The sequence below is a fragment of the Nuphar pumila genome, chromosome 9 (assembly GCF_984573655.1).
Source record: "Nuphar pumila chromosome 9, dmNupPumi1.hap1.1, whole genome shotgun sequence".
NCBI classification, from domain to species: domain Eukaryota; kingdom Viridiplantae; phylum Streptophyta; class Magnoliopsida; order Nymphaeales; family Nymphaeaceae; genus Nuphar; species Nuphar pumila.
The window spans coordinates 116,125,724-116,139,445 of NC_143257.1; positions in this window are offsets into that span (position 1 = coordinate 116,125,724).

Consider the following 13,722-nt stretch of genomic DNA (forward strand, 5'->3'; position numbering starts at 1 on the left):
TTTTTAACTTTTAAGCAGGGGGTGGCAATCCTGTCGGGTTGGCGGGTCAGCATACCTCAACATGAACCCGACCCGTTTATTAAACGGGTTGGCTGTCGCAAACATGAACCCGACCCGTTTATTAAACGGGTAACCACGACTGTTTAATAAACGGGTCGGGTTGGGTTCGGGTAAACGGGTTGGCGGGCGAGTCGAGTTGGGTAAACGGGTTGGTGGTGGGTCAGGTTCGGGTAAACGGGTTCACCCACCCGCCTAACCCGTTATTAAACGGGTCAGTCGGGTTGGCATACCCCTAACACGAACCCGATCCGTTTAATAAACGGGTTAGGCAGGTCGACCCGCTTACAACACGAACCCATTTAAGTCAAACCCGAACCTGGCTAAGAAGTGGGTTGGCTGGTCATGTCAGATTTTGCCACCCCTAGTTTTAAGCACTTGGGTGTGGGTCATACATTTAGGGCTGTAAACGGGTCGGATCTAGCCAGGTCAGAGTTAATTTGGAGTCCTGGGCCTGCTCTTATAACTAATAATCGGTTTCGAGTTTTGTCAGTTACTAAATTAGATTTTCAAACCTGAAGCCACATAATTTTAGAAATTTATTTTTATTAAAAATATATATAAAATACTTGGGTTGGGTCAATTACCCAGCAAAAATCATAACCCAAACCCAGCCCTTATAATGCTTAAGTTGGGTTCAGGTCACCGGGGTTGGTACTTTCCATGGCCATACACGAGAATTTGAGGATTAAATCTCAATCAGAAGGGCCAGTTTCAATCTTGATTCGATGAGGCTTTAGCAATGGGTTATAAAAAACAAAGAGGAGAATGACCTTTGGGCAGTAGTGCCCTTCTTGGATGTGTGTGTGTGTGTGTGTGGGGGGGGGCGGGGGGGGGGGGGGCCTTATCAATGTGGAATGAAAAAATAGAACAGACCCAATCAAGGGATACAAATGAAATGAAACCACCACAATTCAGAGATAGGCACCAGTGGCAGAGCAAAAAAAAAATCGTTGGGTGGGCAGGGGAAGTAGAGCCCCTGCCGACAATCGAGGGACAAGAGGAGCAAAGCCCCCTGTTGGGAAGGGCTCACAGAGACAAGAGGGGTGAAGCTCCCTGTCGAAAACACCAGCAGAGGTAGGGGGCACCCCCTTGCCAGGAAACAACAAAAGAGGCGGGGGGGGGGGCTCGCCCCCCACAGAGAAACAAGGGGACAGGGGGCGGAGCCCCCTGTCGAGAAACAACACAAGGCAGGGGGAGTGAAGCCCCCTGCCGAACAACATCAAGAGGCAGGGGCCCTCAAAGCCCCTGCCGACCACACCCCCCGGCAGGCCGCGCCTTACCGAAAAACAGAGAGACAGACATGGGCTTCAACCCCTGCCGATCGACTAGAAAAGCAAGAGAGAGGGGGTGGGGAGGTTACCTACGACGGCGGGCGGCTGACGATGGTTGCCGACGAAAAGAAGATGACGAAGGAGGAGGAAGGTCTGACACCGACGGCTTGCGTTGTCGGAGCTTGCATCAGAGAGGGAGAAGCTTCAAGGGGGGCACCACGGGTTCACCAAAGGGAGGCCAGTGGCGCAGTCGTCAGTGGCTGCAGAGCATAGAGGAGGAGCGCTGACGAATGTTGTCTCTAGTGATAGATGGAGAACGGAGGGGCGGAGCAGAGGAGAGAGGGAAAGTGGCGAGGGTTTTACCCCTCGCCCCTTTCGATCTGCGTCTTTTAAAGACACAGGCTCTCGAATGATCGAGAGCCCGGGTCGGGTCGGAGTCTGGCTTGGATTCGATCCGGGTCCGACTTAAGGGAGCACCCTCGACACATGTCTGTTTTTTTTTTCTTTTTTTGACTCGGTTTCTAATTCTGAGGTGGGCGACCGCCCACCCCTGGCTCTGCCACTGATAGGCACCAGTGGGTTTTGGCAGCGAGTTCCACCCAACTTGTGCAACCCTTGCAGCGCAAGTTCTCCACTTGTTGCTAGGCTACACTTGCAACAATGGCCACACTCATTGCGTTAGTGGGATGCTTGAATGGCATTAGCATCCTCAACCTAGGGGTGTCAATGGGTTGGGTTTACTCAGACCCGACCCGAACCAAACCTTATAGGGTCCGAGTATGATGATAAATAATAAGACCCAATTAAGACCTGGGCCCGGACTCAAAGGTTCTATTAATACATGGACCCGAGTATAGTTTGTGAAATTTTATACCCTGGACCCGACCCAAGTTTCGATTAAGACCCACAAAATTTCAATGTAAAAATGATAAAAAATATGGTTTTACCCGGTATGGTTCGGGTCTGGTTCATGTAGTTCTTATCGGGTCTGGGTATGGTTTTCTTATAGTGGACCCGATTAGACCCAGGTTCGGACCCTATACCATACTTGAAAATCAGGTCCAAGTCTGGTTGCACCTAGGTTCGAACCAAACCCGACCCGTTGACACCCCTACTAATACACACACTATAAGAGTTCAACAACTACCTATTTTAGAGAAGAATATGTAAGTTGTCTTAGGCCTAGTAGATTGTCCATAGAAACAACATATATGTTTTTAATTAATGTCATAAATTTTGATGCAAGGGAAAATCTTGACATAAATAATTTCTTTTTTAGAGAATATCAAATTAAATATTTAAAAATTTAAGAAAACATAAAAAAAGGTAAGACGACTAAAATATCAATAACATAAAATGGGTAATGTTTATAAAATACTTATAATTTTCCCCTTCCAAAAATATCGCAATAATTTTAACACACTGCTGATATTTGTGACTATGCACATAGACAAGCACACTGTATGGTTCAGAGGTAGCAAGCTTAGATCATTAATTTACTGATGGCACAATCTAAAGTTCAATGGATTTTGCCAAGAATTTTATATCTGAAAATGTTTTGATGTCAAGCTTAACCTAGCCTAACTAGTCTTGCAAGATATCTAGCTGAACCCTTATGAATGATCATATTTGAAAAATAAGCTTGCTTGCATCCTATATTAAGTTGAAGAGTTGAAGGTTGCCCATTCTCATGATATACACAAGTGATGAAGACGAAGACACACACGTGTTGCAAACAGATGAGATGATGAAGACTCAAAGAATAATGATGTGCTAATCAAGTTGTTTGTAAAATTACTTTTTATTTCTTAGACTATACGTTAAAAAACTCCGTCTGTGTATAACTGTTTAGTTATACACTGTCGGTTCCAAGCTGAGATAAAGGAGGAGGGTTGCGGTAGGCCTGTGACAACCAACATAAAAACTTAGTCATACCCTATGAATATAAACCAATATGAGAATTTCATTGGGGCGTTTCCTACTGAGCGACACATTGTACTCTATAGGCCCGGAGGTAGTGATAAATGGGCAAGGGTTGCTAGGTCGTCGCTCGGGTGTGGTGTCAAATAGGCAAGGGTTCTCTCACTTTGTTGGACGGGTGGGGGTGAAGAAGTTAGTCCAAGACCATAAAATTAGGTTAGTCACTTGGAACATAGGGTCTTTAACTGGTAAGTTGATAGAATTAGTAGATGTTATGTGTAGGAGAAAAATTGATATTTTATGTCTACAAGAGACCAAATGGGTAGGTGAGAAAGCAAAAGTGATAGAACCTTGGGGATATAAGATTTGGTATACAGGAATAAGTAGGAATAGGAATGGAGTAGGGATTGTTATGAGTCGTGAGTTTATAGATAATGTAGTTGAGGTCTGTAGGAAGGGTGATAGGATTTTACTTATTAAATTAGTATTAGGTACAAATATTATTAATATTATTAGTGCTTATGCACCTCAAGTAGGTTTAGATGATTTCATTAAGCGTCAATTTTGGGAAGATTTAGATGGAGTAGTACAAGGGATATCTTATGGAGAAAGACTTTTCATCGGCGGTGACCTTAATGGGCATGTAGGCATTAGTAGGGATGGATTTGAGAGTATCCATGAAGGCTATGGTATATGAGAAAGAAACGAAAGTGGAGAAAGGATTTTAGATTTTTGTTTGTCCTATGATATGATCTTAGCAAACACTTGGTTTAGGAAGAGGGAGTCTCACCTAGTAACATTTAAAAGTGGGGTTAATACGAGTTAGATAGATTTTTTCCTACTTAAAAAGAGAGATAGGAGTTGTTGCATCGATTGTAAGGTTATATCGGGGAGAAAGTGTAGCTATACAACACAGAGTCTTAATTTTAGATATTAGAATTAGACAATGCCGCAAAAGGGATAGACATAGGATAGATCCTAGAATTAAGTGGTGGGCACTGAAAGGAGCTAAACAAGGAATGTTTGTAGAGCAGGTAGTTCAGGAAGTTGATTGGTGCCTCGAGGAGGATTCAGAATCAATGTAGAATAAGATAGCGGGTGGCATGAGAAAGGTGGCTAAGGAGGTATTGGGTGAGTCTAAAGGCGGTGCACCACTAAGTAAGGATACATTGTGGTGGAACGAGGATGTCAAATTAGCTATTAAGGTTAAAAGAGAGTGTTATAGAAATCTAAGTAAGAGTCGTGATAATGAGAATTTGGAGAAGTATATGATAGCAAAAAAAGAAGCTAAAAAAGTAGTTCGAAACGCGAGGGATAAAGTATATAAGGAGGTTTATGACAAGTTGGATACCAAAGAGGGCGAGAAGGATATTTATAGGCTTGCAAAGATGAGAGATAAGAAATCGAGGGATCTGGGTATGGTTAGATATATTAAAGATGAAACACAAAGGGTTTTAGTAAAAATGAGGAGATTAAGGAGAGATGGAAAGATTATTTTGATAAGTTATTTAATGAAAGTCATGCTCAGGATCTTGGAGACTTCTCCATTCCTTTTCATGAGATGAATCACGACTTCATGCGCAAGATTCAAAAGAAAGAAATTGCAGAGGCTTTGAAGAAAATGAAATCTAGAAGGGCAGTTGGCCCCGATGGTTTACCTATCGAGGCTTGAAAATACTTGGGAGAGAAAGGTTTAGAATGGTTGACAAATCTTTTTAACAAGATTTGGCGGACAAATAAGATACCTAATGAGTGGAGGAAAAGTACTTTGGTGCCTCTATATAAGAATAAGGGTGATATACAAGATTGCACAAACTATCGTGGTATAAAACTCATGAGTCATACTATGAAACTTTGGGAGAGGGTGATTGAGTCTAGGTTGAGGAAGGTTGTCATGATATCGGAGAATCAATTTGGTTTTATGCCTGGAAGATCAACTATGGAATCTATACATCTTCTTAGACAACTTATTGAGAGATATAGAGAGAGGAACAAAGATTTGCATATGGTTTTTATTGATTTAGAGAAGGCATATGATAGAGTACCTAGGGATGTTCTCTGGTGGACAATGATGAAGAAATGTTTTTCTCTCAAGTACATTAGTATAATTAAAGATATGCATGAAGGAGTAGTAACCAATGTCCGCACTTGTGGAGGGGTGACAACCAATTTTCCTATAACGGTTGGGTTACATCAAGGATCTGCTTTAAGCCCTTTCCTATTTGCTATAGTGATGGATGAGCTTACGAGATCAATTCAAGAAAATGTGTCGTGGTGTATGTTGTTTGCTGATGATATTGTTTTGATTGATGAGTCTAGAAATGGGGTTAATGCTAAGTTAGAATTATGGAGACAGACATTGGAAGCTAGAGGTTTTAAGTTGAGTAAGAGTAAGACTGAATATATGGAATGTCGGTTTAGTAAGCAACGAAGTAGTGATGGGAGTGTAGTGAAGCTTGGTGAGCAAGAAATACCGGTGGATGTTTGTTTCAAATATTTGGGATTTATCATTCAAAAGTATGGAGAAATTGATGGAGATGTAAATCATATGATAAAGGTTGGGTGGATGAAATGGAAAAGTGGAACTGAAGTGTTGTGCGATCGTAGAATGTCATTGCGGTTGAAGGGAAAGTTTTATAGGATGACTATTAAGCCCGCTTTACTATATGGTACGGAATGTTGGGCTGCCAAGAGACATCATATTCAAAAAATGAGTGTAGCTGAGATGCGTATGCTGAGATGGATGTGTGGAAATACAATAAAAGATAAGATTCAGAACGAGGAGATACGTAAGAAGGTAGGCGTTGCACCAATTGAAAATAAGATGAAAGAGAATCATTTACGGTGGTTTGGACATATTCGGCGAAGGCCTAATGATGCTCCTGTTAGAAGGATGGAGAAATGAAAAAATATATTAGTTAAAAGAGGTCGGGGTAGGCCTAGGAAGACATAGATGGAGGTGATAGGAAAGGATATGAATGCTTTGAACCTCACCGAGGACATGGCATTGGATAGAAATGATTGGAGGAGAAGGATTCATGTGGAAGACCCAAAATGATTTTCTTTTTTGGTTCATATCGCCGACTCCAATTGTTTTGGGACGAAGGCGTAGTTGTTGTTGTTGTTGTTGTTGTTGTTGTTGTTGTTGTAGACTATAAGTTAAAAGCCCTTGAATGAGATACACATCACTTAGTGTTAAAAATAAATCAAAAGATTAAAACAAAATTCGAAGAATATTATAATGTCTAGATTAAGAGAAATGTTTCTTTTGGACAAAACTTTTTATTACAAAATTATATTCACATGTATTTTTAGCTATTCTGATTCACATGTTTTATAAAATCAGTATAAGAACTCTTTATTAACATGATTTTTAAAAGAAAGTCATTTTTATGGAATTCTTTGTTCATATGATTTTTTAAAGTAAGCCATTTTAAGGACGTCTTTGAAAGAAAGGATTTTAAGAAAGACTTTGAAAAAGACAGTTTTGAGAGAGATATTTTTTAATTTTTTAAGAGAAACATTTTTTATAAAATGACTTCTAGAGAGAGGAATTTGAGAAAGACGTCTTTTGAGTGAGAGAAACGTTTTTGACAGAGAAGACTTTAAAAATAACGACTTTTGGAGACACATTTTTCTTTTTAAAAGAGACATTAAAACTATTTTTTTTAATACCCGCAACAAAAGGCGTGTTTGTTAATTTTTCAAAAGACGCATCCCTTCCTGCAATGTCTTTTGCTGAAGCCTTCTTATGTACTTTATTGTCTAAAAAACAGGAATAACAATTGCAGCAAAAGAGAAAGAAATGTTGTGAGATTCTAAGAAAAAAAATACTTTTTTTAGAAGCACTATAGGCCCTCATTTACTGTTCTGTTTAAGTGGCTTATAGGATTCCTGTACATGTTTTGTAATTTATTTTATGAACTGTTGTAAGGTTTCTCAGGATGTAAGAAAAGCGTTTTTTGGGTGGCAGAGGTTGCTGCAAAGAGTAGCTTATATTGGTTTTAATCTTGGGTTTCAAGATTAAGTTTAGTGGAATTTCAAGTAAGGTTGCACTTGGGCTCTGGACGTAGGTCTGGAGGACCAAATCAGGATAAAAATCTGTTGTATTATTGTTCATTGTGGTTTGTGTGTTTTGCTGTTTTAATTTCTTTATTTTATTTTATGAACACTATTCACCCCCCTCTAGTATTGTGTTGTCATAGATCCTGCATATTTTACACTAGGTATCAAAACAGTGTTTGCTAGAATCAATCTCATCATCAGCTAGCAATCATGGCAAAGTTTCCTTGGGCACAATTTCAAGGACACTCAACCACAAGGTCACTACTTTTAGAGAGATCAAACTATAGCTATTGGAAGTGCAAGATGATGATCTACCTAAGGTCAATGGACTATGAACTGTGGAATATTATGGAGACCAAATTCAAGAAGCTAAAAACACTCTAAGCGAATTGGACTGGTGAGGACAAGAAGGCTACACTTGATGCAAGAGCAGTGAATGCATTGTTCTGTGCAATGGATAAAAACAAGTTTAATCGAATCTCAACATCGACTGCAACACATCAGATTTGGCACACTCTACAGGTAACTCATGAAGGTACTATGAAGGTTAAGGAAACTAAAATCGCATTGCTTGTTCACAAAGTTTAAATTATTCAAGATGAAAGAGAATGAGTCGATCACTTAAATGATCACTCAGTTCACAGATATCACTAATTTACTTATGGCTTCTGAAAAAATATATTCACAAGCAGATATAGTAAGAAAGGTGCTTAGATCTCTCACTTCCGAATAGGAAAAGAAGACCATGGCTATAAAGGAAGTCATGATTTATGAGGCTGACATTAGAAGAATTGGTTGGAAGCCAACGTTTAACTATAAAAAAAAAAGCAAGAAGAAGCTCTTAAAAGGAAAGCAGTAGCTTTCAAAGCATCTTTAGACATCAAGGAGTCTGAAAATGATAAATAAAATATAGTACTCATAACAAAAAAATTTAGACAATTTCTCAAAAAAAAGTAAATTCCAATATAAAGGTAAGCATGAACAAGAAGAATCTCAATTATGTTATAAATATAAAAAACCAGGTCACATAGAGGACTGTCCACTTTTGAAAGCCAAAGGTAATTTTAATTTTAATAACTTCAAAAAGAAGAAGGCTTTGCAAGCTACTTGGGATGATAGTGATTCGTCATCCGATGAAGAATCAAACGAAGTGGCAAACATGTGCTTCATGGCACACAAAAATGAGGTATGTGAATCTATAAAAATTGATAAACTACTTGATACTTTTTATGAGTTATATAGTGAATCTAGAAAATGAAGTATGAAAAATAAATAATTAAGAAATGAAAATAATATTTTGCAAAATGAGAATTATATACTGAAATTTGAAGTAATTTCTTTAAATTCCAGAATCATGGCTCTTGAAAAGAATATATTATGTCTTAGCAAAGAGCCTTTAATAATCAATTTGGACTTGTATATAGTTACTTTGACAAGAGCAATGTAAAAAATTATTTTGTTAATGCTTTTTCTCATGAGAAGTATGATTTTATTCTTAAAAGAAATATTTATTATTCTAATTCAAGAAAACCAAAATCCAAATGGTTTTGATATCTAAGATTAAACTCAAAGGACTCAACTTGGTGTGAGTACCAAAAGTGAAATCTGATTGTTATGATGTAGGTACAAAGAGTCAGTAAATGGATCTTGGATAGTGAATACTCCAAGTACATGACGGGAAGAACAAATTTACTCACATCGCATCGAAGCAAAAATGGAGGAACCATCACTTTTGGAGACAAGAATAATTGGAATAAAAAATGTTGGTAATCCTAATAACCCACTAATTGAAAATGTCTTACTTGTGGATGGTTTAAAGCATAATTTACTTAGTATTAGTCAACCATGTGATAAAGGTTCTAAAGTCACATTTGAAAAAACTGCATGCTTGACCAAATTTGCATGAAAAATGTATTGTTTCATCTAATGAAGAAACCTGGTTATGGCATAATAGATTTGGTCATGTTAACATGAAATTATTTTTAAAAATCTGCAAACACTACAAGAAATTCAATTTTTACTAGCACAACTTTTGCGCTAGTAAAAGTCTTTATTGGCATAATCGTTGTGCCAGTAAAAGCCTCATCGGTAATGGTTTTACTGGCATAATTTATATTCACCAGTAGAAATCTTTTCACTAGTATAAAGATTGCTCTAGTAAATACTTTTCACTGGCATAAATTCAGCGCCAGTGAAAAGTTTTCACTAGCATAAATTCAACGTCAGTGAATACAGGCATAATCTTTATGCTAGTGATGCAATCTTTGCGCCAATGACTAGTTTTCACTAGTACAATCAAAACGCCAGTAAAAATCTGTAAACCCTTTTAAATTTACTAGTGCTAATTTAGCGTCAGTAAAAGACTTTTAATGGCACACTTATTTAGTGTGCCAGTAAAAGTAGAAAATAGTAAAAAAAGCAAACAAAGATGAAAATAGGATATTTTTTTGCTTGCTACAGTCACCGAAATTCCATGGTTCCAAGCTGCAATGGAGGTTGTGTCTCTACATCAAAGAGAAATAATTAACTTTCTCTATAAAGGAAAATATGTAAGCGACAAAAACTATATATCAATTACAAGTAAATTTAAAAAGTACTCAATACTACATAATACTAAGTCTTCATTCCATTTTTTAAACAATGCAAAAAACTATAACTTTTTATCATATTTAAATATGATCTAGTTAGAGGATTACCTAAAATTTCTTTCAAAAGGACTATCTATGTATTTCTTGTCAACTTGGAAAATAAATAAAATCTTCTTTCAAGTCTAAAGATGTTATATTTATTTGTAGGCCACTAGAATTATTGCATATTGATTTATTTGGGTCGTCTAGAGTATCTAGTTTCAATAGTAGTAAATATGTATTTGTTATTGTTGATGATTGGTCTAGATATACATGGGTTGTATTTCTTAAGCATAAATATGATTCTTTTCTTGATTTTTTTTTTTGTTTTTGGAGCAAATTTTAAAATAATAAAGCATGTAGTATTGCTACTATTAGAAGTGATCATGGTGGAAAATTTGAAAATGATTCATTTGCTATTTTTTGTAATCAATTGATTATTACTCATAATTTTGTTTTTGCTAGAGCATCTCCTCAAAATGGTGTTGTAGAAAGAAATAATAAAACTTTGCAATAATGTGCTAGAACCATGCTATGTGATAATAATTTACCTAAATATTTTTGGGCTGAAGCCGTTGCTGCTGCATGTTATATATTAAATAGAGTTCTTATTAGACCCATGCTTAATAAAACCTCTTATGAACTGTATAATGGAAGAATACCCAAAGTTTCCTATTTTAAAGTATTTGATTATAAAAAAATATTTCTTAATACTAAATATGATTTGGATAAACTTGATGCTAAATTTGATGAAGGTATATTTATTGGTTATTCTACTCAAAGTAAGACATATAGGGTCTTCAATAAACGAACACATGTTATAGAAAAGTTAATTTTGATGAAATAATAAGTAAAATATCAAGTAAAATTAACAACAACAATGATGATGATGATATTTTTGTTACCTTGCCTCCAAAAATTGATAGTGTGAATGCTCATCATGAATTACCTAAAGTTTGAGTAGAAATTCTTAATCACCTCATGATTTAATTATCTGTGACATTTCACAAGGAGTAAGAACTATATCACAACTTGATTTTGTTACTCATGTTGTTTTTATGTCTTAAATTGAGCCTAAGAATATTGATAAAGAGTGTAGATGATATTTGGTTGCTAACTATGCAAGAATAATTAAATAAGTTTATTAGAAATGTTGTTTGGGATTTTGTTCCAAGGCCTCAAAATCATTCAATAATCGGTACAAGTTGGGTATTTCAAAACAAGCTTGATGAAATAGGCCAAGTAATTCAAAACAAAGTACGATTGGTGGCTCAAGGATATAACCAAGAAGAACGAATTAACTTCAATGAAACCTTTGCACCGGTTGCTCGGTTGGAACCAATTCATATGTTTTTAGCTTTTGTATGTAATATTAATTTTAAACTTTATTAAATAGATGTAAAAAGGGCTTTCTTGAATGAATTTATTTATGAATAAGTTTGTGTTGAAAAACCTCCTGGTTCCAATATAAAAGTTTTCAAATCTTGTTTTCAAACTCAAAAAATCTCTTTACAATATTAAACAAGCACCTCATGCATGGTATGATAGACTAAAAAATTTTCTTTTAAAATCTGTTTTTTTCATTGGATGAGTTGATCCTACACATTTTCAATTCGACAAGTTGATCCTATAATTCTACTCTTTTTATAAACAAAATAAATGAAGATATATTGATTATTTAAATTTATATTGATGATATTATTTTTTATTCTACTAATAAATCTTTTTGTTAAGCATTTGCAAAAAAAAATGCTTAATGAATTTGAAATGAGCCACATGAGAGAATTAAACTTTTTTGTTAGACTGCAAATTAAGCAAATGAAAGAATGAATCTTCATCAACCAAAGAAAATACACAAAAAAACTACTCAAACGTATTGGTACAGAGACTTCTACAAGCAAGAGGACACCCATGAGTACAATAATTATGTTAAATAAAGATGAGAATGAGAAAAGTGTAGATACTAAGTAGTATAGAGGAATGATCGACTCTTTACTTTATCTTATTGCTAGTAGACCTGATATCAGGTTTAGTGTTTACTTATGTATTCATTTTCAATCAAATCATAAAGAATCTCATCTTAAGGCACTTAAGATAATTTTTAGATATTTAAAAGAAACTTTTGATTTTGGTCTATTTTATCCCAAAGCATTTGTATTTAATTTAGTATCTTATAGTGATGCTGATTTTACCGGAAATAAATCTGATCGAAAAAGTACTAGTGAAACTTATTACTTTTTGGGACATTCTTTAGCCTCTTAGTTTAGTAAAAAAGCAAAATTTTGTATCTTTATCAACAACTGAGGATGAATATATTGCTGCTAGTTTTGCATGTGCACAAGTTTTATGGATGAAACAAACATTAAAATATTTTGGAATTAGTTGTTCTACATCTCCTATCATGTGTGATAATACAAGTGTAATTAATCTTTCTAAAAATCTAATTCAACACTCACGCACTAAGCACATAGATATATGACATCATTTCTTGCATGATCATGTTTTAAAAGGAGATATCACTTTTCATTTCATTTCAACTGATAAACAATAGTCTGATATATTGATGAAGAAAATTTTGTTAGAATTAGAAGAGACCTTGGGATATGCACTCTTTCTGATCTTTGAATTCCCAAATTGCACTTTATATGGTTTGATTGAAGACTTTATGAATGTTTTTTTATAATGCCAAAGGGGGAGAAAATTTGCATCATCAATGTAGGGGAAGCATATGAGTAGTATATGATATTTGATTTTTTTTACGATTATTTCTTTACGTGATGATTTTTTTTATGCGTTGTGTGGTTGTCATCATTAAAAAGGGGGGAGAATGGCTTACTAGTTTTGCAGGATGTCAAGCTGAACCCTTATGAATGATCGTATTTGAAAAATAAGCTTGCTCACATCCTATGCTAAGTTGAAGAGTTGAAGGTTGACCATTCTCATGATATACACAAGTGATAAAGAAGATGCTCACATATTCCAAAACTATGAGATAATGAAGACTTGAAGAATAGTGATGTGCTGATCAAGATGTCTCTAAAATTATTATTTTTATTTCTTAGACTATATGTTAAAAACCCTTGAACTAGATATACATCACACACATCACTTAGTGTTAAAAATAAATCAAAAGATTAAAACAAAAATCAAAGAATATTAAAAAATGTCTAGATTAAGAGAAATATTTCTTTTCGACAAATTATTTTATTACAAAGTTATATTCACCTATTGTATTTTTAGCTATTCTGTTTCACATGTTTTATAAAATCAGTTTAAGAACTCTTTATTCACATGATTTTTAAAAGAAAGTCTTTTTTATATGATTTTTTAAAGGAAGTCATTTTAAGGATGTCTTTTAGAAAGGATGTTAATAAAGACTGAAAAAGACAAATTGAAAAAGCCAAATTGAAAAAGAAAGTTTTGAGAGAGACACTTTTGAATTTTTTAAGAGACATTTTTGAAAGAGAGACGTTACATCTTTTAGAGAGAGGAATTTGAGAAAGACCTCTTTTCTGTGAGAGACGTTTTTGAGAGAGGACTTTAAAAATGACTAATTTTGGAGAGAAACGTTTTTTTTTAAAAGAGAGACGTTGAAACAGTTTAAACTATTTCTTTTTAATACCCACAGCGAAAGGCGTGTTTGACAATTTTATAAAAAAAAACATCCCTTCCTGCAATGTCTTTTACTTAAGCCTCCCTATATACTTTGTTGTTTAAAAAACAAGAATAACAATTGCTGCAAAAGAGAGAAAAATCATGAGATTCTAAGGCCCTCATTT